The sequence below is a fragment of the Schistocerca serialis genome, chromosome 12 (genome assembly GCF_023864345.2).
Source record: "Schistocerca serialis cubense isolate TAMUIC-IGC-003099 chromosome 12, iqSchSeri2.2, whole genome shotgun sequence".
Taxonomy (NCBI): Eukaryota; Metazoa; Arthropoda; class Insecta; order Orthoptera; family Acrididae; genus Schistocerca; species Schistocerca serialis.
This window is the reverse complement of record NC_064649.1, coordinates 14,662,033-14,685,788: the sequence shown is the minus strand read 5'-3', so window position 1 is coordinate 14,685,788 and position 23,756 is coordinate 14,662,033. Positions and strand designations below refer to the sequence as shown.

General features: G+C 40.5%; 1 protein-coding gene across 1 annotated transcript in view; it reads left to right on the top strand.

The window, feature by feature from the left end:
* Positions 1–518: 518 nt before the first annotated feature.
* The window catches only part of LOC126428121 (uncharacterized), a 72,759-nt gene continuing 49,521 nt past the window's right edge, over positions 519–23,756 (top strand). The window contains exon 1 of the mRNA XM_050090027.1: positions 519–638. The gene's annotated coding sequence lies outside the window, so the exon portion shown is untranslated. The remainder of the gene's footprint in view (positions 639–23,756) is intronic.

Here is a 23,756-nt window from a genome sequence, read left to right as displayed (position 1 = left end):
GAATAGGATTGGTACTCTTATGATTCCACACGGCTGCTGGAGCCACGCAACCGCCATACCAGCGAACGGCGCCAACAACAGTCCACCTTAAGTGCAGATAACCGACGTGACGGAAACCACTCGCATCACTGCTGCTTACATTTTAAGCTTGCTGCGGTATCTAATGTTTTTCTGGTATTAAGTACGTAACGCATCAATATTTTTCTCACACTTGCAGCCAAATTAGGTTCCTAAATTTTGCCGCCCCTTGACCTCACGCTGGGACCAGATAAACTATCTAACAATCTTGTGCTCATAGGACAACTCCCCGTTTCAGTGCTGTTAAATGACAAAGGTTCGTAACCAGATGTAAACAAACAATCCTTAATCTCGTACAGACCGGCGGGAACTTTTTGCTCCGCTGTAGTAAGGTGGACCGCGCAGACGAGAGCGGGAATTAAAAGTGCTCAGAGCCCAGGGTTCTCCGCGCACGCAGGACGGAAGTGCAGCAGGCAGCTGGAAGGCGTGGCGTCTATTTGGGTTGTGCCGCTGTTTTGGGTAGCCGCCAATTCCACGAATAGCTGCGACGCGAAACGGAGCGAGGGCCAGTCTGCACCCAGCGGCACCAGCTCCCCACACCAGGTGACGCGCAGCAAGCGGTACGTTCCAAAACATTAAGGCACGACAGCCCGCAAGTTAAACCCAGGCCCTCCGAGCAAGTCGGAGAAACTCGCCGCTTCATCCACTCTGGCAGGCAGGGCCGGCCTTAGCCATCCAGGTGCCCCGGGCGAGTCGACCAGTTGGCGCCCTTTATTGTATAAACAGCGAACCTGGCAGTGCTTTGCAACACGGTATTTGACTGTTTTCTAGAAATCGTCTTAAGTGGTTATGATCATAACATGGTTTTTTCCATCGTAAATTTGGAAATGAAATCCAAATAATCGGAAAGCCCGCTAAGACGCTCCATGTGAGTCTTGTGTAGCCTGTGACGTCAGTCCAGCATGCTGCTGTCGCTGCCGTAACAGTCAGTATAGCAGTGATATATTGTTTGGGCATTCACGTTTTGGGAAATTGTCTAAAAATATTGCGTAGTACTGCACTATACATCTACAACAACTCCAGAAAATTGTTTTTGCGTGTTCCAAACAAAGAAAAGATGCGTAAAATGTGGTTGAAACAGGCTCGTATATCCCAAATATTTCTTTTCTTTTCTGAAGCACCCCTGTACTAAAGCGAACAAAACAAAACAAAAATTATTCAAATTGGTCAAGCCATTTCTTTGTTTTGGTGAGACTAACACACAACAATTGATTTTTATATATAGGAGGTATAACGAAAAAACACTAATTTTGAATTGGGTAACATATTTTTATTGAATTTAATACAACTGTAAGCCATAAACCTATATTTTCTGTCAGTCATCTGAACGCAAAACATATTACGCCTAATGAAAAACAATTATAAACGACTAAAATTTTACTTTTCACGCATTTCTGTCGGCAAAGTCTCTGATCAGATTAGCAAAGTCCAGGTTTTCTGCAACTTCATTTTCAATGGACAGTGAGGCCAAACTGGTTAGTCTTGTTTGAGACATTGTAGACCGCAAGTACGTTTTTATCAACTTCAGTTTGGAAAAACTGCGTTCGCCGCTTGTGACAGTCACTGGTATTGTTAGCAAAATACGTAACGTTATCCAGATATTGGGATATAACTCTTGAAGATTATGCTTTTTTATGAAGTTTAAGGCTTCAATAGGCGTTGCCTGGCTGTCTTCGAGATAGTGTTGCAGGCCTAAAATTTCGTCGCACAGCAAATTTCCATCAATATCTGACTTCTTGTTGACAGTTAACTTTTCTTGTAATTTAGAACAGCATTGTATTAGTTCTTCTTTATTTTGATTTTTTAAAATGTCAAACAAGAAACTCCACGTCGCAGAAAATTCTTGCATCTGTTCAAATCTTTCTTTCATGGATATGTGCACGGTGTCCAACAGTGCATTGAAAAACTCTACTTTAAACTTCTTTTTTGGGTCAGTTATTTGATCATCAACAGCCTCTTCACCCGGCCTGCGTTTAATACGTCTTAATCGCATTTGTGGTTTAAATAATGGCTGCGTATCAAGATCCGAAGCCAGTTCAGTTGCTGTTACAATAGCTTGTTCGAAACCTGTTTGTCTATATGTTTCCAAATAAGAGCAACATTTGTCAAGGATTCCCATAAACTCGACAAAGTTGATTGTGGGTGACTGACTTGCTTTACTCACAACGTTAATTTGAAACAGAACATCATACCATGTCACGAGAGAAACAATGAAGCTGAAGTCTTTTAATTGTCCTCCTAGTGTTGTCGCTTCGTGTGACACCGCAGCATCGCTTTGTTCAGTAGCATCGGCCAAGGAAACCAAAGCGTCATGCATTTCGCATAATTGATTACGAACCGCTTTGACGCTATCAATTCGAGCTTCCCAGCGTGTGTCACTTACATTTTTCAGGGTGTATATCTTCAAATGGTCGGTCAAAATTTTCCATCTATTTACCGATCCAGCAAATAGATTAAACATTTTTTGTAACATTCCGAACAGTGTCACGGATTTTACTGATGATTTTGCCGCATCACACAATACCAAATTATAACTACGGCATCCACATGGCACAAAAAAAGCTAGTGGATTTAACTTCTTAATTCTGTTCTGGACGCCTTTATTTTTCCCCTTCATGTTCGCGCCGTTATCGTAGCCCTGTCCTCTGCAGTCATTAATGTTAAGGTCAAGATCACTCAATGTTTTTAAAATGCTTTCTGTGGGGCCTTCACCGGTTGTATCATCTATTTGCAGAAATGAGATGAAATGTTCTTTTACACTTACGCCATCCTCTGTTATGTCGGCGCATCTTAAAGTTATCGAAAGTTGTTCTTTGTGGCTTATATCTGGAGTACAGTCAGCTATGATTGCATAATACTTTGAACCCTTTATGCGGGATACGATTGTAGACATAACGTGTGATGCCATGAGTTCTATTAATTCATTTTGTATATTTTTGCCGCAATAATGGTCAGCCAAATCACCATTCAATGCCAGTCTGACGTGCTCTTCCATGATTGGATCAAACTTTGCCAATAACTGTACAAGACCTAAGAATTTTCCATTATTTGGGGTAAATAATTTATCTGATAACCCTCTGAATGCCATATTATTTTCAGCCAAATACAAAGTAATGTGCATCAATCTTTGAAGCACATTGCTCCATCGTAAACTTTCTTTAGAAATTAGCTTTTGTTCTTCCTTGTCAATAGTTAATCCAGCTTTAAACCTGATTTCAGCTTCAGTCCATTGAGTAAATACTTTTTTGTGGTTAGGACTATTTTCATGCAGTTTCAGAGCTTCACTTAAATGTTTCCAATTTCTGAAACCCATAGTGGTAGTCAAATTAGTAGTTGACTTTAAATCAAACAGTCGACAACAAAAGCAAAAGACACTGTCGTTTGATACAGAATAAACTAGCCACCGTCGTCTGATAGTTTCTTCGTTTGATAGTTTTCTTGTGTAATGAGTTGAAGAGAAATGACGCCCATTTTCATCTTTTGGAAAGTTATTTAGACATACTTGTGAGGGTCCACATATTATAATGCGATATATATCTCTAGCATTAAGTACTTTTGGCCACGTACCTACATCAGAAACATTGTATTCTTTTATTGCAAGAACGTTGATACTTTCATCGACCACAGATGTCATGTGTTGATTTTGACATGGAGAAATATCAGAGGATTCATGCAAAGATGTACTGCGCTGGTCAATTTGATCACCTTCAATAGGTGATTGTATATTTTTTGTGTATAATTGTTCACAGTCTGAAGAAATATTTGCTGATACATGGACTTTTGATTCAATATCTGAAGTATTTGCCTTAGAATTTCCTTTAAGGTACTTATAAATATTCATGTGCTTTTTAGTTTCTTCAAGAACTTTTTCTTTTTCAGCTTTTCTTTTCCAATTTTCTGAACCAGAAAGCTTTTTTTTAATCATTTCCTTCTCTTCTGGCATGATTTAATAATTTGACAAATTATTGCTTGGACACTGCTCTATTTCGCGACCACAATATTCGATCTATAACAAATAAAGAAATTCAGCTATCAGTAGAAGTAACTAGAAAAAAACCTGAACTGAAAGATAAAAATGTTTTTCGCACCTACCAGAAAATTAAAATGTTGACACAGTCACGACACTCGTTTCACTCACAATTATTCAGCCACGAAAACATGACCGCTGCCTCCGACTCTTACTGACAATTACTGACATGCTGGTGCAAATCGTAGCGCTGCCAACATATGCAGTCTAACAAACATTGTGTGGCGCTGTATTATTTCAGTAAGTTAGGGGAGAATTCTCTATGAATGCAGTGCACGCATTGCATGATCTATTAATTAATGTACATGAGTCATTAAGTCACAAATATTCGATATAAATACATTCGTATTAATTAAATCATAATGTAATGTATATTTCACAGTCTGTATTTTCTTTTATTTGGAGCGACCGGTAGTTTCTGTTGTAAACGAGAGATGGTGCGGCTGCATGGGCTCTTCCTTGTTGCAGTTCTTGAAACAAATAAGAGAGGCGCTTTGGTAGAGCCCGTGCGAGCCCGCGTCAAACATGGATGGTTGCAGACAATACGAAGATTGCATTCAGCATGATTTCTCTTCTGCTACCCCGAATTCATCGCGCATTCGTGAGATTAGCGACGTATGTTGAATGAGACTGAATAATATTTTAGTTTCGCGAAATGGGTGATTGTAAATTGTAATTTTTTTTTTTACATGCGTTTAGTACGTGGCGCCCCTTGAGCCCCGGCGCCCTGGGCGACCGCCCGAGTCGCCCCACCCTAAAGCCGGCGCTGCTGGCAGGAATTACCGCGGCCATTGCGCAGGCTCCGATACCGGGATTATCAGTCTCGTTCTCTGTCGGTTTCCTACCGTTCTACTGAATAAGGATTTAGGAATTCCGAGGTTTTGTGGGCGATACGTTGTGTTGTTGTCGAGCCGAACGAACAAACTTCAACATGGAAGAAAATGAATGATATTTTTCGTGAAAGCTCGTGATTATTTTAACCCCGAAAAAATACAGTTCATTCATTTGCTTATTATTCCAAACACACACGTGCTTCCCTCTTTATTTAGCAAACCCACCTGCAGGAAAAATTATTTTGCTAGTTAATTTCACTGTGTATAGTGACATGAACAGACTCTTACGATTTATCTCTAATTTTTATCTTTCGATAATACGAGGTGTTGAAAATTCCTGGCATATTAAAACTGTTTGCCTTATGCGAGGTCTGCAGGACAGCTTCTCGCAGTTTGGAAGGTAGTGGACGAGGTACTTGCGGAATTTAAGGTGTGAGGATGGGTCGTGAGTCGTGTTCAGGTAGCTCAGACAGAAGATCACGTGCCCATGAAAGCCAGGGGTCCCGAGTTCGGGTCTCGATCTGGCACACAGTTTTAATCTGCCGGGAAGTTTCGCATTCTCCTGTAGAATGAAAATTTCGTTCTGGAAATATCCTCCGGGCTGTGGCTAAGACACATCTCCGCAGTGTCCCGTCTTTCAGAAGTGCTAGTTCTGCAAGGCCTACAGTAGAGGTTCTGCAAAATTTGGAAGGTCGAGGACGAGGTTACTGGCGAAATCAGAGCTGTGAGGACTGGTTGTGAGTCGTGCTCGGGTAGCGCAGATGATAGAGCACTTGCCCACGTAAAGTTAAAGTCTCGGTCCAGTACACAGTTTTAATCTGCCAGGAAGTTTCGTATTAGTGCACACTCCACTGCAGAGTGAAAATTTCATTCTTGATACAAGGTGTTGCTTGTAAGAAACACTCTCAATTTGAGGTACAGATCTACCCACACAGGCTCTGCAACAAAAATTTGTATCCCAGCCTACTTTCTCATTGTAATACACAAATATTTCACTGTTTCTCATGAAAAGATTTAAAACAATTTCGCTTCGAACAAAGCACAATACAACATAACATTTACCACATCTAATTGTTGAATATCCAACCAGACAAAATCTGCACCTTCCTTTTGCCCCACATTCAAAGGAGTGGTATGCTTTGTCCTATCTAATGTCTTGGACTGGTAAAGGAGATGTTCCTTTTCTCTTCTTCTTTTCAGTTGGCTGTGCTGCTTCCAGTAATGGTCTACCAACCTCTCTTCTTCCCCTGCAATCAAATCATTGGCAGTATCTGCTTGGAACTGCTTCAGAGATGTTCTGTAAAGTTCTGTAAGCATACCAGCGAAGTCCACTACTCTAAAATGTTTGTTATACTATCTCACAATTCTGAGATATGGGACATCCATTTTATCTTTCTCTGCAGAATCCTATCTTTCCACAGGGCTGATTGGTTCATTACCACAGAATAAGCTAGCTATCCATACAACCTTACTGTCTATTCATCTTGCTGTTATAAGGTCAGAATTTCTCTCCTTCCTGTTGTCGTAACTACCTCAACCACACTTCTGTGGATTTTTCCCATCAAGTAATGGGCAGTTTTTCAATCTATTCTTTCATAGTGTTCCAACTGAACCAATGTTCAGTTTGAATGATAAAGTCTAGACGACAAAAAATATTATCAAAATGTACCCTGCATTTTCCATCTTTTGGTATAGTCTTGCTCAGAGTAATCATGTCTTGACCACCAATTCCAAAATACTTCTCCTCTTCCAACAGGTTGGTCAGCATTTCCTTACCAGTACAAGGAAGCAAGTGATAGATAATGCTAGATATCACAGATATTACAAAAATTTTGAAACCGCATTTGTGGGACTTATTTTTTATACACTGACTGAGATTACCAGTGCTCGATCCTTAGTAAGGTACCTTCATTTAATCAATCAATTGTTCTGTTTCTTGATTTGGATTACAACAAGTAACAATCACTGGATTAAGAATAGGTCTTATTTTGAACATTCTATCATTACTATTGACAGCCTGTTCATTGTTGGCAAAATGAATGTATATGTGACACTATTAGAAGGTGTTTCAGATTCATTACATTGGAAAGCTTCTCGGTGTATGTCAACTGTGACCAGTGATCAATATATGAAGGCATTGCGAGAATGCCCATGTAAATCAGTATTCCATAGAATTTCTCCAGTCCATTTCTATTTTGATTTACAGATGATCATGATGTCTGCTGAACAGAATAGAGCTTTGTCTCGTTTTGTGTCCATTATTGCAGAGTTGAAGAATTTCTTGAAGCACTGCAATGGTGTATTGCTAACACAGGCAAATGTAACAGGGGAAAAGTTTTGTTGAGTCTGAAGAAATGTCTTTTATATGCTTATACACAATGGATGAATTTTTATTTCCGTGGTTCTTAGTTTTGCCTCAATTTGATGTACTAAGCAAAAAAATATCGAACACTGCACAATTAATTTCTTCAAAATTCACACTGTCACTTTCTAATTCTATATCTGATTCTTCCATTGCCATACCAGAGAGAGTCCCTCTGGCCAGGATCATTGTCACTTTTATCTGCTAGGATTTCAAGCTCATGTGTCAGTCTCCTTCAGAATCACCATCAGACAGTATACTGCCATTTCCTTGTCCATTGAAGGAGTGTGCATCAATTTCCTCTTGTAAATCAGTGTGTGCCACAGTGACACAAAAAACTGATAAAAACTTATCTTAGATTGGCAGAGTTGCGTACAAGCAATGTGCTTTTTATGACCAATTTTATATGCCCCTTACTGTTCTGACATAAGGTATTTATCATTACAGCTCACCTTTATAACTTCTACTACTGAATAAAAGCGCAAATTACTTCAGAATATAAGATAAACACAGAAAAAATTACTTTTATTAGCATGTAGTATCACAGGTAAAGACTGTGACTCGGAAGCTTGTTGCTGATTGTCTTTGCAACTATGATTGCTAAGTATCTGCAGATCACACAGAGTAAATGTTACTTGTATGCGTCAGTGCCAAATGGGGAATCAGAGAGTGTGTTCATTTCTCTAAATTATCTCTGATTTCAATATTGCATCAGAGCAACATCGCCAGATAAAGGGTTAATTTGTTTTCCAGTATAGGGTGCAAAAGTGTATGCCTCGGTTGTGCTTGTCGATGGAGGCTTCCCGAGATGTTTCAGTACAGCTCAGCTGACATGTCGGGAGACAGAAAACTAGTGGCTGTACAGCAAAAATGAAGGTTGTACAAAGTGGGTGTCACTCACAAAACAAGCACTTCAACTTGGCTTGTTGTGCCACATTTGGTGGTAGAGAACCTGTGTAGTTCTTATGACTCGGGTGCAGAAGTACCGTGTACGCTTACACTTAAATAGGACAGTCTACCTTTATTTATTTTCCCACTGGTTTTCTTCACTGGCTTGCTGTGAGTCCTTTGCATTGTCTACATTTATTCCGCAAAATCAGTATGTGTGGCAGAGGGTACTTCCCACTGTATTGTATATTACAGTTTTGTCCTGTTCCATTTGCTTATGGTACCCAGGAAAATGCTTCTTTGTATGTGATAATTAGTCTAATTGTGTCCTCAAGGTCCCTATGGGAGTGATGCACAGAAAGCTGCAGCATCCTTATACATTCTTCACCTAATACTGGTTCTTGAAACTTGTGAGTGGCTTTCCACAGAATATTAGACATCTATCCTCAGGTATCCATCAGTTTAGAATTTTTCAGCTGTCCCATGTCTCTCTCATGGGTCAAACAAATCCATGACCATTAGTGCCACTCTTCTTCATATACATTCAATGTCCTATGTTAGTCCTTTCCAATATGGTCCCCACCACTTGACCAACATTCTAGATTAGGTTGCTCATGTGTCTTCTAAGCAATCTCCTTTCTAGACTGATTGTGTTTTCCCAGTAATGTACCAATGAATCTATAACAAAGTGTCAAGGATGCATTGCTGCAGGCACTGACTCTGTATCGGAGATAGATGTGGGTGCAGAAGAAGGCAGCTTGTAGCTACAAGAAACCATTTATTGTAGTTTATTTACATTCATCAATCTTTGATGCTGTTATAGTGATCCCTGGTGAGCAGGGAAAGTACACCAACATGGTGGCTCCCAGCGTGTTGACCCTTGAGCGCTGCCTTATCAGCTGTAGAGATCATTCCATTTCAGATTCTCACAAATCACTACAACCAGGCATTTGTATTTGTTGACTGGTAACAGATGTGACTTACTGATATTATATCATAGAATACCACATTTTTCAAAAATTTTGTTATGTGTACAATTTCACATTAATGAACATTTGAAACAAGTTGTCAATATTTGCACCACTTTGTGAGAAAAGTGGAAGGTGGGTTTTGAATGACCAAAGCTTTCAGAGTCCATGTTCTTTAGCATGGGGAGGTCATTCTGTTCAAGGTACCTCATTATGTTCGAGCTCAGAATATGTTCTCAGATTAACCAACAGGCAGATGTGAATTATAGCTTCTCTTTTTGTAGACAGGTGTGACCTGTGATTTCTTTCAACTGGACACAGTTTTTATGTTTGGTGTTGTATGAGATATTTTGATTAAAATGGGAACTAGGTCAGTTTCTGTGTAGAATGTGACAGGTTTCCCATTGGGCTCTGGAGCAGTGGTTAATTTTGGTGTTTTCATCTGACATTAATATCAACATCACTCACCCCTGTGGTGGTGTGAAAACTAAATGGGGGCAGTACTTTCACTTCTTTTTTTAAATGAACATTTGGAAACTAAGCTCACCCTTTCTGCTTCTGTTTTGATACCCTTAATTTCAATCCTAATTTTAGTTCATTGAGAGCCTTCACATATAACAAGAAGGGATTTGGTGAGAAGTATTTTAATAAAATTCTACAACAGTAATTGTTGAAGGCTTTACACAATTGCTTTTCTGTTAGTCAAGCTCATTTAATATTTGTTCATCTATCACCCTGTTCTTCTATCAAACCTGTTATGCAGCAGTTGCTGCATCTTTGGGGTATTCTGTAAGGATTCCTCCCATCACAAACTGATCTAGTAGGTACACATCTATCCAATACATGGTCAGCTTGTCATTTGCAGAGAGAGAGGGGCCCATCATCATGTTGACAGGTTCAGTCAGGGATTTGTGTTCTCAATGTACAGTCAGCATGCGGAACATGCACATAATGATAGCACTCAGCATTATTTAGAGACTTGCATTTTGATGAAGATTTAGTTTTTTTGTTGACATTTTTGTATTTTAAAGCATGACATATCCTGCAATATTGTGAAGAGACAGATTTATTAAAACTACTTGATGTTTAGTTCAACAGTGTGAATGCAGTGATGATCAACCTGATTATTGGGCATGGTCTGAATATTTTCAGTCAGACTCTGCTGCTGCCACCAACTTATAAAAAGGACTCAATTTTACATCATTTCATTGAATGGACAGCTACATTGATATGCCTAGTAATGGATTAATTTGCATGAAAGAATTGTGAAATCCAAATTGAGTGCATGTTGACCTTTTGGGAGTTATTTGAGAATAAACTCAAATAGTGAAATTAAACTTTTTTAATTTCATATCCTCCAGCAACATAGCATACTGTTTTGTTCTGTTACTTCAATTATTATTGTGCTTGTTGAGATACAAAGGCATTTCTTGATGCAAATACAATTAATGGGTGTGAACAAGACTACCAGTGAGTCATTTGAGGCCTAAATTCAATGGATTCTCACAGAATTCCTTCAAGCTTGCACTGGTGTAGGTTCTCAGTACATCAATACTAACTGCAAGATAAGTGTCTGCTGTATGATGAGGCAGCAGATTTTTCTGATGATATAACAAGTGTGAAGAAGTGACTTATTATGGTATTCTAAAAACTTCTTTTTTAAGTGCAGTTACTTCTGTCAAAAGAATGATTGACAGTTGAGGTGCCAAAGGAATAAGTAGGCTAAGTTAACAAAAACGTCACATTTTAACATATTAGTGCCTATAGGATTACATCTCATGGTAATTGGTCACTGATGTACCTTCACTCATGAAGCACATGATTTCAGGGATCCTGCACCCATACAGTTCACAGGCCCACTTATAGAGGACACCTGTGTCAGTCCCCTGGTATGCTCTGGTGAAGTGCCAGAGAAACAGCATCATTTAAGCAATTGCAAACAAATGCTCTGCCTATTCTTTACGCTATATTAAAGTTTTCCCGTCAATGTTTCCAGTGCTACATACAAACTGTATCTGGTGTGTTGCTCTAAAAAGTACTATTTCCATAAACCAACCAAAGAAAAATCCAGGATGGAATGTAAGAATATTATGAAAAAGAAAGTTGCTACCCACTCACACTAACATCCTTAATGGCATGGCCTTATTGCTATTGAACACTACCAACAACCTTCTTCCTAGTCACCATGACAAACTATATCCTCACCCACAATTACTTCTCTTTTGAAGGTATTACCTACAAATAAATCCAGGCTATGGCTATGGGCACCTGCATGGCACCATCTTATGCTAGCCTTTTCAGGGGTCATCTCGAGGAATCCTTTCTAAAGACCCAGAATCCTAAACCCCTCACCTGGTTCAGATTCATTCATGACAACTTTGCAATCTGGATCAAGGGTGAGTACACCCTATCCACATTCCTCCAGAACCTCAACAACTTCTCCCCCAAACTTGGGAACTTTGCCTTTAGCGGGCAAGTGCTCTACCAACTAAGCTACCTAAGCACAACTCACGACCCAGCCTCACAATCTTACTTCTGCCAGTACCTCATCTCCTACCTTCCAAACTTCACAGAAGTTCTTCTGTGTAACTTGCAGGACTAGCACTGCTGAAAGAAAGGATACTGCGAAGGCATGGCTAGCCACAGCCTGGGGGATGTTTCCAGGATGAAATTTTCACTCCGTAGCAGAGTGTGCACTGATTTTGAAACTTCCTGGCAGATTAAAACTGTGTGCCAGACCGAGACTCGAACTCGGGACCTTTGCCTTTCACAGGCAAGTGATCTACCAACTGAATTACCCAAGCACAATTGATGGCCCATCCTCACAATCTTACTTCTGCCAGTAACTCGTCTCCTACCTTCCAAACTTTACAGAAGTTCTCATGTGAAACTTGCAGTAGTAGCACTACTGGAAGAAAGGATATTGTGGAAACATGGCTTAGCCACAGCCTGGGGGATGTTTCTGGAATGAAATTTTCACTCTGCAGTGGAGTGTGCGCTGATTTTGAAACTTCCTGGCAGATTAAAACTGTGTGCTAGACCAAGACTCAAACTCAGGACCCTTGCCTTTCACAGGCATGTGCTCTACCAACACCAGCTTTTCTGAACTGCGCAAGTGGGAACTTTCTTTGCAACATATCCTACATTCCCATAACCCTCCTGGCCTCAACCTCCATCAGTCGTTGTCCTCACCCACCTAACCCCTTCCCTGCTCCCATTGCAGCACTTTGCAGCCCTCATTCCACTATCGCACCCAGTGTTTTTACTTCTTTCATTTCCGCTACCCCCGTCCCTCCCCCCTCTCCCCTGGCTCTGAGCACTATGGGACTTAACCACCTCTCCCCTGCCCACTGTCTAACCCCCGACTGCACACAGCTGCCCCACCCTTTCTCCACCTCGTTCCTGCATGCCTCCCCAGCGGCACTTTAATGCCTGTCAACCCTACCCTACTATACCTCTCCCTTCCCACTCCAGCCTCCTCCTTATCCCCACCCAGTAGCCATTCCCATCATGCACTGGTGCTGCTGCTTGCAGTGTGGCGTCAGTTGCCTGAGACTTCAGTCATGTGTGTGTGAGTTGAGCGCGAGCCAGCATGCGGCTTTTTGTATGTGTGTGTGTGTGTGTGTGTGTGTGTGTGTGTGTGTGTGTGTGTGCGTGCGCGTGCGCGCGCGTGCGCTCATGCACACTCACGTATGTCCAAAGGCCTTTCTGGCCGAAAGCTTTATTTGTGACAGTCTTTTAATTGTGCCTATCTGCGACTCAGCATCTCGGCTATATGGTGAATAGCAACTTCCCTTTTCATAATACTGTTATGTTCCATAAATCACGTTTGTTCTTGCCATAACAAACTTGGGTGACAAAGTAGAGTCTAAAAGTAATGAACTATTTGTCAAGGTAGAAAATACAAAAGAAGAACTAAAATTAGAGATAACAGAACACATCACACAGGAAATAGAAGCTAAATTAACTAACATTGAAAGTACTTTGACCCAGTTGTCTAGGAGTTGAATGATTAGATCAATAACCAATGCAATTTAGTCATGAGGAAGTTAAAGAGCAATTCAAAACATTAGATGGTAAAATTAACAATGTAGGTCAATTTGCCATTTATATAGTTTAGTCAGGTTAAAGAACAAATTTCAGGGGTGAATGGGCATGTAAGTGTTTTAGAACAATGCAAAGAAGTTAGAGAAATAGCTAACACACCTGAAACACTGTCTAATTTGGAGGGATGATTAAATGAATTTGTAAATTCTACCATACAAAAGTTAGTAGAATAGTTTAATACTAACATTATTTCTAAGCAATGTGCTGAAAAACCCAGAATGTTGCTTAAAGTACGTTAAACTTTGTCCTGTTAAACAAGCAAATATCAATACTGTAATACATTGTTTGCATGACTATATCCCCTGGCAATACATTACCAATGAATATTGAAACTATTTCAGCAACACAAGACCTTCTAGTAGAAGCACAGATAAAAGTACAGGAAAAGCTATATTTTCTCTTGTGTACAGTGTAATAGAGTAATTCAATAGGTAGCATTTGTGTTACAAAGCCTCCTTTTATATTAATTAATGTGTTTTCATTTTCTTAGTTCATGGGACTCATTTAAAGTTAAATGAACTTAACTGATAATTGTTATTATAACGGAACTTGAACTGCGTATTTCATGTCAATGGTTTCAGGCCATTAGACATATAAAAGTTAAAATATCATTTTGAGGATGACTACAGAGAATGTCCAAAAGTCATTAATATATTTAAAAAAATTGATAAATAGAAATATCCGACATGTAAAAAGACACCCTATTTGTCGATGTCTAAGAAAGAGGTCGAGACAAATTCTTGGCCGAGTGCAAATAAATGGTGCCTGGAGGATAACATTTGACTAAGAATTATACAATCTATTTAATGGACCAGACACTGTCAGTTACATTAATATTAAAAGGCTGAAATGGGCAGACATGTACTGAGAGCTAATGACAGAATGATTAGGAAGATATTCAATGCAGTGTCTGAAGGAATGAGGAGGATTGGAAAACCAAAGCTAAGGTGGGAGGAAGGTTTCATGGAGGACTTAAGGAAAATTGCAATCCAGAATCAGAGGAGTTCAGCACTAAGAAGGAAAGAGTGAAATAATCTTCCACAAAAGGCCAAAGCTCACAAAGTTTTATGTCGTCTCCTTTTCTCTGTAGGTTTCCACCAAGGGAGCAAGGAGAGGATGTTGTTTGGTGGCTGGTATCCTCTTTGTATAACATAAACTGTATACATATATTAACTGGGTTCTTCATTCATTAGGATGGAAAATTACTTAACTCTGGATAGTCATTCCATTCTAGTCCATATTAGCCTCACTGCTGGTGAAGTACAAAGTCCGCTATGTACATTATTCTGGTTGCTATGTGCTGTCTGTCTCTGAGCTAGTGGCAGAGCTAACTGCTACTGTGGCTCCCACTGGGCTGTGACTGACAGCAGACTGGAACTCACTCAGTGCGACAGACTGGCAGACTGTTTGGCCCTCCAGTCCGCAGTGGCGATCTAAATACTGATGGCCGAGAGGGCGTCGGAGGCGCATTACCTGCGAGTCTGTTGTCGGCTTCCACCGATCATCTTGCAATCTCTTTGCTGCCCAGTGTGCCGGTGCCAGCTTATGCCAGCGCATTCCTGTCCCCCCCCCCCCCCCCCCCCAAAATGACACACTGTTGTCGTGTAGTGAGACTGCGAATGACCACAGGGAGGGAGGTGGGATGCTGATGTAGCAGTGGGCTGGGAGCTGTGACTGTGGGGGTAAGCATACCCCACCATCTGGCTTGTGAGGCAACACAAACATCCTCCATAAAAATGCTGCCAGGACACACATCTGGGCCCGAGGATGTGTGCCGAGGCAATTACGGCAACAGCAATAACAGTGGCAGGTCCAGGTCCACGGGGTCGGCGAGCAGGGATGGCAGGGGGAGGGCACATCATCCATCTGCTCCTCCTGGGATGCCCCAGTGGCACCAGTGGGCAGCTGCAAAAGCCGCACGGCCCCATGAGGCCATGAATCTGGGGGAAGAAAAGCAGCACAATCACGGGGCAAATGACATGCACGGATTTGGTTCTGGTGCCAGCACTGCAAACTGTCAGGACCAGCAATCGAACATGTGTAAGAGCCAATGGATTCCTGGTTCACACCTCTTTCCCAGTGCTCACGGTTGCCACAAAACCTAAAAAGAACAAGATTGCATGACCGTGGGTGAAACGGAGCACTTTTGCACTTTTTAGGTGACGAATGACATTGCATTCACAAAACTGTTCAGAATCATATGAAGTGAACTGTGGTCCATTGTCTGACTCAAGTACTTCTGGCAAAATATTGAGGACAATGCTCGAATGGTGCTACATGATGTGGCAGAGTTCATAGGCACAGCATATGGAAACTTGCTAAAAGAGTCTACCACCATGAGCCGACAAGTGTTCCAAAATGGTCCTGCAGAGTCTATGTGCACTTGTTGCCATTGTGATTGAGTCTTAGGCCAAGCTGAAAACTTTTGTGGCAGAGCAGACCGGATTTCTGCTAGAAGGTCTTGTGTTGCTGAAATAGTTCCAATATTCATTGGTAATGTGCTGTCGTCTGTTCAACGTGGGCATCTGTGCCCTGCCAAGTACAGTGGCGGTGCACTCACGATTGTCCACTGTCATTTTGAACTAGAATCACACTCTGTTTAACTGAAAGGCTATGCCGATGAGCAAAGTATCAGTGCACAAGTGAGTTCTGTATACTGTTCAATAAATGAGGCCAAGACATGCGAATATAGTGAAACAAAATCTTGAGATCTGAATCTGCTTCCGTAGCCTGTGCAATTTTTCTGTAGTGCAAGGAAAAAGATTCCAGCAATTCAGAGTCCTGCACATCAATTTGGCAAAAAAATGTGCCAGATGTATCAACATCAGAATCTGGACCAACTGAAAGGCGAGATAGGGCATCTGCATTGCTGTAGGTTGGCACACAATTTCATACTGATACTGCAAAAGCAGTAAAGCCCAGCATTGCAATTTTTGAGCAGTGCATGTAGGAACCAGCTTTGACGGATGAAACAAGGTCTGCAAAGGCTTGTGATCTGTCACTAAACAGAACTTGTGACCATACAAATAGTGATGGAGTTTTGTCACTCTATACACAATAGCAAGAACTTTTTTTTCAATTTGAGAATAACTGCACTGAGTTTGAATTAATAAGTTTGTGGCAAAAGCAATAGGTCTGTCTTGTGCACCAATGAAAGTACAACACAGATTCCATAGGAAGAAGAGTCGACTTACAAACCTACTGGCTTCACAGGGTCAAAATGCACTAAACATCTGTCACTAAGCAAAGCATTTTTGAGTTTCTGAAATGCTTCTCAATAGTCTCTAGTCAACACAAAGGTACATCTTTACAATGCAAGTGATGCAATGGAGCCAGGATCTGTGTGGTATTCGGTATGAACCAAATGTAGTATGTCATCTTGCCTAGTACTGACTGCACACAAATGAGATTGGAGGGGGTGCACTTGCTGACTGTTTATCACATGACCTAAGTACTGTAGTTCAGTTTGAAAAAAGTCGCACTTTTCGAGACAACACTCGGCTCCTGCTTCTGACAACATTTGAAAAAGAGGACACAAAATGACAATGTTTTCCTCTGGTGTATGGCCTGAGACAACAATATCGTCAGGATAGTTTGAACAAAATGGCACTTTTGCAGTCAACTGTTCCAAGTAACGTAGAAAATGGTGGGTGCGGAAGCATTGCGAAGGGCAAATGCAAATACTTGAACAGGTCTAAGTATGTATTTACAACAAACACTTTCTGTGATTCTTCATCCAATGGAATTTGCAAATAGGCATCACGTAAATCTATCTTAGAAAAGTAACGTCCTGCACCAAGCCTGTCCATGAGTTCCTCAGGGCGAAGTAATGGGTAAGTGTTTACTACTGTCTGTGGGTTGGCTGTAGACTTGAAGTCAACACAAATGAAGATGCGACAAGAAGGCATAGGCAACAAAATGAGTGGCCTCACCCATTGATTAGCTGTAATGGGAGCAATTACACAATTATCTTGCAATTCTTTCAATCATGACTACTTTGTCTCTTAAAGCAGTTTAAATGGGCTGGGCCTGAAAAAACTTAGGCTGTGCAATATCTTTCGATGTAACATGCACTACAAAGTTATTAGTTTTTCCTGTTCTCTCTGAAAATAGTTCAGGAAATTCTTTAACCAAGCAAAAATGTTCTCACTGTCTCTTGATTTCAACACAGTGAAATTTACTGTCCTAGTGTGAGATCTGTGAGTGGCAGGCAAATTGCACTGTCCAAGCACTGGAATTTCCTGTCCATTGTAAGTAGCAAGGTGCTTGCTAGATTTAGAAAGGCATGGTGAGCCTTACTGTTCATATGTGGCATGATTAAGCAAAGTTATTGAGGCACCCGTGTCCAACTGAAAGTTCACACGACAGTCAGCAATGTGTAAGGAGACAAATAGTTTGTTTGAACGTCGTTGTACAGCCCTCGAGCAAGGATGAGGCACAACCTGTATCTTACTGTTGTCAGAACCCACTGTAGGTTTGGAAAACACAGCATTCACTGCATGTGCATGAGCCTGTTTCTTCTGAGATCAGGCAATATTGACATTTCGGTGCCATTGCAAACAAATCGCTTGGACATGATCTTGTTTTCCAAACGTGTAACACATTGCGTTAGTGATGGGCAATCCTGTCGTTTATGGTGAGCAAAACATATAGGGCAAGATTTCATTAAGTTCACAAATCTGTTCACCTGTCTATGTGGCTGTCCTGAGTTAATGCGGTGATTACTTTGCAATAATTGAGTTCACTGGGAGACACTGTTGGGAATAGTTCTTGTATTAACCTGAACACTGGGGACCCCGGAATCAAAAGAAAGTATTGTAGCTCTACAGTATCTTGAACTCGATGAACTGCACAGTGAGCTTGGAACTGTGTCAGGTATGTGTAAAATAGTGAAGACAAGATCAAAAGTACAAGATTCAGTACAAGTCCATGGATAACACACAAGATATCCCATTTAATTGACAAAAAGAGAAAACAAACATGTGCCATATGAAACAGGAATAAGAGAGGGAATGCAGATATCTAAAAATGATACTAATAGAAAAGTGCAAAATGGCAAAGCAGGAATAACAAGATGAGAATTGCAAGTATGTAGAAGCATGCATGAATTGATGGAAAGTATACAAAACTTACATGAAAATTAAAGAGATATTTTGAGAAAAGAGAAGCAGCTGTATGAATATCAAAGTTCAGGTGGCATTGACAGAAGACTGAAAGTTTTCAGTTGCAAAAAGCGCCTGCAGTAGATGACAGTCCCTTATTATTAATGAGATTCTTGAGACAATGAAACTATTCTACTTGGTGTACAAAGTACATGAAACAGGTGAAATTCCAATTCCAAAGATGGTAAGTGCTGACAAATGTTGCTATACTGAACCATCAGTTTAATAAGTCATGATTGCAAAATACTGTCACAAATTATTTACAGAAGAACGGAAAAACTGGTAGGAGCCAACCTTGGAGGAGATCAGTTTTGATTCCAGAGAAACATAGGAACATTTGAGGATGGGTGATGACATTGTAATTCTGTCAGAGACAGTAGAGGACCTGGAAGAGAAGTTGAATGAAATGGACAGCATCTTGAAAGGAGGATATAAATTGAACATCAAGCAAAGTAAAACAAGGATAATAGAATGTAGTCAAATTAAATCATGTGATGCTGAGGGAATTAGATTAGGAAACAAGACATTTAAAGTAGTACATGAGTTTTTCTATTTTGGCAGCAAAATAACTGATGACGATTGAAGTCAAGGGGATTTAAAATGTAGACAGGCAATTGAAAGAAAAGCATTTCCGAAGAAGAAAACATTGTTAACTTTGAATACAGATTTAAGTTTTGAAGTCTTTTTGAAATTATTTGTATGAAGTGTATCAACATATGGAATTGAAACATAGATGTTAAGCAGTTTAGATGAGAAGAGAACAGAAGCTTTTGAAATTTCGGTGCTGCAGAAGAATGCTGAAGATTAGATGGGCAGATCACATAAATGATAAGGAGGTACTGAATAGACTTAGGGGGAGAAAAGAAATTTGTGGCACAATTTGACTAGAAGAAGGGATTGGTGTATAAGACACATTCTAAGACATCAAGAAATCATGAATTTCGTATGAAGTGTGGGGGGTAATATTTGTAGGGAGAGACCAAGAGATGAATACAGTAAGCAGATTCAGAAGGATATAAGTTGGAGTAGTTGTCCAGAGATGAAGAGGCTTGCACAGGATAGAGTAGCATGGAGCTGCATCAAAACAGTCTTTGGACTGAAGATCACACAACAACCTTGAGTTTTGAGTGTGTATATCACAAAATTTGATTAGTGAAACTAAAATGGAATGGCATTAGAGGTCTCCCACATGCATGTATGAAGTCACATCTTAACAACAGAAAGAAAGGGAACATATTAGCAAATGATGCAACAGGAATAAGATAAAATTAAGAAAGAAGAAACATTAAATACGATGTGCCACAAGATTCAGTGCTTGGCCTACACCTGTTCATTGTCTGCATAACTGATGTACCTGGGACACTGGAGGACTCTTCAAAAACTGTAATGTTTGCTGATGAAACAAGTACATTGCTAAAATATCCAAATACATCCAACCAGACACAGCCAGGAGAACAATGGAACAGGCTTACAACTGTTTCACAGCCAACAGGTTAACCATTAATCTTGCAGAAACTCATGTTATGCAAATACAGACAAACAAAAATGGGTCCATGAGAAGGGCACACACTGGATGAGGCACCACATGTGAAGTTCCTGGGCATCTATGTTCATGATAAACTGAAACAGTACTAGCATGTGGGCAAGTTAACAAAAGAGCTCAGATCTGTCTGCTTTTCACTCAGAAATATCTCTCATTGTGGTGACTTGCATACAAGACTGATTGCATATTTTACATAAGTCACTCAATTTTGTTCTAGAACAATCTTCCAGGCACTGCAATGGGTGAACTCAGCAATTCACAACCAAAACAGCAGAAGTGGAAATAATTTCCATGTAGACTGTGCATCAGTCTCTGGGGTTCAGAATGTAGTTTTCTAGTCTGGTGCAAAAGTCTATAAGAGGCTGCCAGTGGACACAAGGGAGGAAATTGAAAATCCCCAAAGTGGAACAATATCCGATTAGCAACTCTTTCTACAATTTATCTGAATACTTGGACTCAGGAATGTAAATTCTGTCTAGCCCTAATATCTGTGTCAGACAGATCATATTTTAGCAGGCTATAGACAGCTAATAGTGGTCTCTGCAACGTTGAAATGCTTTCTTTGAAGTATCAGATAATAACAGCAGCTGAGTAGTGTAGAACAAGGAGCAGTTGTTGATTCCAGTGTTAATGTAAATTATTTATGATCAGTGTAACTGAGTCAGCTTCGTGATTCCGTGAAAACATATATATTCCTCTTCTTATCTGGAATAGTATATAAAATGAAGGAAAGGCAATCACTCACCTATAGCTGACTGCTGCCCGGTGCATGGAAACACGCAACAGAAAAGAGTATTCACTCTAACCTTGGAGCTCTTGCTCTTTCTCCAGCAAAAATACACACATTCACACACACAAGAACACACAGACTAGTAAACGCACACACCTGTGGTTGCGGCTGCAGCTGCAGCTGCGGCTGTGGCTGCGGCGAGACTGACATTCGATTGTCAGTTATTGAGAGTAGTTACCTGGATAGCTGGAGGTGGGGCAGCAGTAGAGAAGGATGCATGGGATATGAAGCTGGAGAGACAATCCCCAACTGTGTACGTCAGAGAAACTTATGGTAACTATACAAATGGCTCACAAAATGAAGTCTAAGTCGTTTGTGTCATGATGCACAGCACGTTTGGCGATTAGATGGTGGAGTTTGTGGTTTGCCACACTTTGTCGGTGGACCCTCACATGAGTAGACACTCAATTACTTATCGTGCCCACAAAGAATGCTGTACAGTAATTGCAGTACAGCTGATGTATGAGGGCAGTCAAATGAAAGCCACACATCTGCCACAATGAGATTGTGGAATGGTTGCATTCAAAAATAATAACCACACATCTTAAGACATTTATCCTACTGGGAGATGAGACAATCAATTCCTGTTTCGTAGAACGCAAGCTGCCGCTGACAGACCCACAATGGTAGCCACCCTTGCACTTCCTGATCTGACTGAAACTGACGTCCATACATTCAGGTCGCCAAAGATGTGGAAATAACAAGGTGAACGATCTACACTGAATGGAGGATATTGCAGTGTTTTACAACCAAATCGCTGGAGCGTAGCCTTTGTCCAATTGGCAGTGTGGGGGCATGCATTATTATGTAGTGGAATGATTCAGAGTGACAGCATTCTGACTGTCTGACCACAATAGCCTATAGTGGAAACATCTCCCATCTCTCCCACCACAGAAATAGAAAGCTGTTCACACAGACTTCAGTAAGGTCACAATGACCTTCTTCTTCAAGTGTAGGGGCCTCTGCTCATTGAGATCCTCAAGTATTGAGCCACAATCAATACACAACACTATGAAGACATTTTGCAAAAACTGTGATACACTGTAAAATCAAAATGCCCAGAAATGCTGTTTGATGGAATTGTCCTGTTGCCCAATAATCTTGTTGCTGTTGTGGTCTTCAGTCCAGAGACTGGTTTGATGCTGCTCTTCATGCTGCTCTATCCTGTGCAAGCTCCTTCATCTCTGAATAATGGCTGCAACCCACATCCTACTGAATCTACTTAGTGTATTCATCTCTTGGTCTCCCTCAACGACTTTTACCCTCTACACTTCTCTCAAATACCAAATTGGTGATCCCTTGATGTCTCAGAATGTGTCCTACCAACTGATCCCTTCTTCTAGTCAAGTTGTGCCACATATTCCTCTTCTCCCCAACTCTATTCATTCGTTACATGATCTACTCATCTAATCTTCAGCATTGTTCTGTACCACCACATTTCAAAAGCTTCTATTCTCTTCTTGTCTACACTATTTATCGCCCATGTTTCACTTCCGTACATGGCTACACTCGATACAAATACTTTCAGAAAAGACTTCCTGGCACTTCAATCTGCACTTGATGTTAACAAATTTCTCTTCTTCAGAAATGCTTTCTTTTACCATAGCCAGTCTACATTTTATATCCTCTCTATTTTGGCCATCATCAGCTACTTTGCTCCCCAAATAGTAAAATTCATATACTACTTTAAGTGTCTCATTTTCTAATCTAATTCCCTCGGCATTACCTGATTTAATTCTACAACATTCCATTATCCTCATTTGGGTTTTTTTATGTTCATCTTATATCCTCCTTTCAAGACGCTGTCCATTCAGCTGCACTTCCAGGCCCTTTGCTGTCTCTGACAGAATTATAATGTTGTCAGCAAACCTCAAAGTTTTTATTCCTTTTCCCTGGATTTTAATTCCTACTTCAAATTTTTCTTTTGTTTAATTTACTACTTGCTCAATATACAGATTGAATAACATCAGGGACAAGCTACAACCCTGTCTTACTCCCTTCTCAACCACTGCTTCCCTTTTGTGCCCCTTGACTCTTATAACTGCCATCTGGTTTCTGTACGAATTGTAAATAGCCTTTCTCTCCCTGTATTTTATATCTGCCACCTTCAGAATTTCAAAGAGTGTCAAAAGCTTTCTCTAAGTCTACAAATGTTATAAATGTAGATTTGCCTTTCCTTATCCTATCTTCTAAGATAAGTTGTAGGGTCAGTATTGCCTTGCCTGTTCCAACATTTCTATGGAATGCAAACTGATCTTCCCTGAGGTCACCTTCTATCAGTTTTTCTGTTTGTCTGTAAAGAATTCATGTGAGTACTTTGCAACTGTGATTTGTTGAACTGATAGTTCGGTAATTTTCACACCTCTCAGCATCTGTTCTCTTTGGAATTGGAATTATTATATTCTTCTTGAAGTCTGCAGGTATTTCATCTGTCTCGTACATCTTTCTCACCAGCTTTTGTCATGGCTGGCTCTCCTAAGGCTATCAGTATCCCTAAAGGAATGTTGTCTACTCCTGGGACCTTGTTTTGACTTAGATCTTTCAGTTCTCTATCAAATTCTTCATGAAGAATCATATCTCCCATCTCATCCTCTTCCATTTACATAATATTGCCCTCAAGTATGCCTCCCTTGTATAGATCCTCTATATACTCCACATTTGTGCTTTCCCTTCTTTGCTTAAGACTGGTTTTCCATCTTAGATCTTGATATTCATGTAGGTGGTTCTCTTTTCTCCAAAGGTCTGTTTGACTTTCCTGTAGGCAATATCTATCTTACCCCAATAATGCCCACCACGATACTGCCAATCAGATGAAGGCTACACTTCGGTACATGTTTGGAAAACACTGCAACATCCTCCATACAGACCGGATCCTTCACCGTGTGATTTTCACATCCTTGGTGACCTGAAGAAAGACATCCGAAGACATCAGTTTCAATCAAATAAGGAAGTTGGTGTGGTTGGGAATCCATTAGTGGCCAACCATATTTTATGAAAC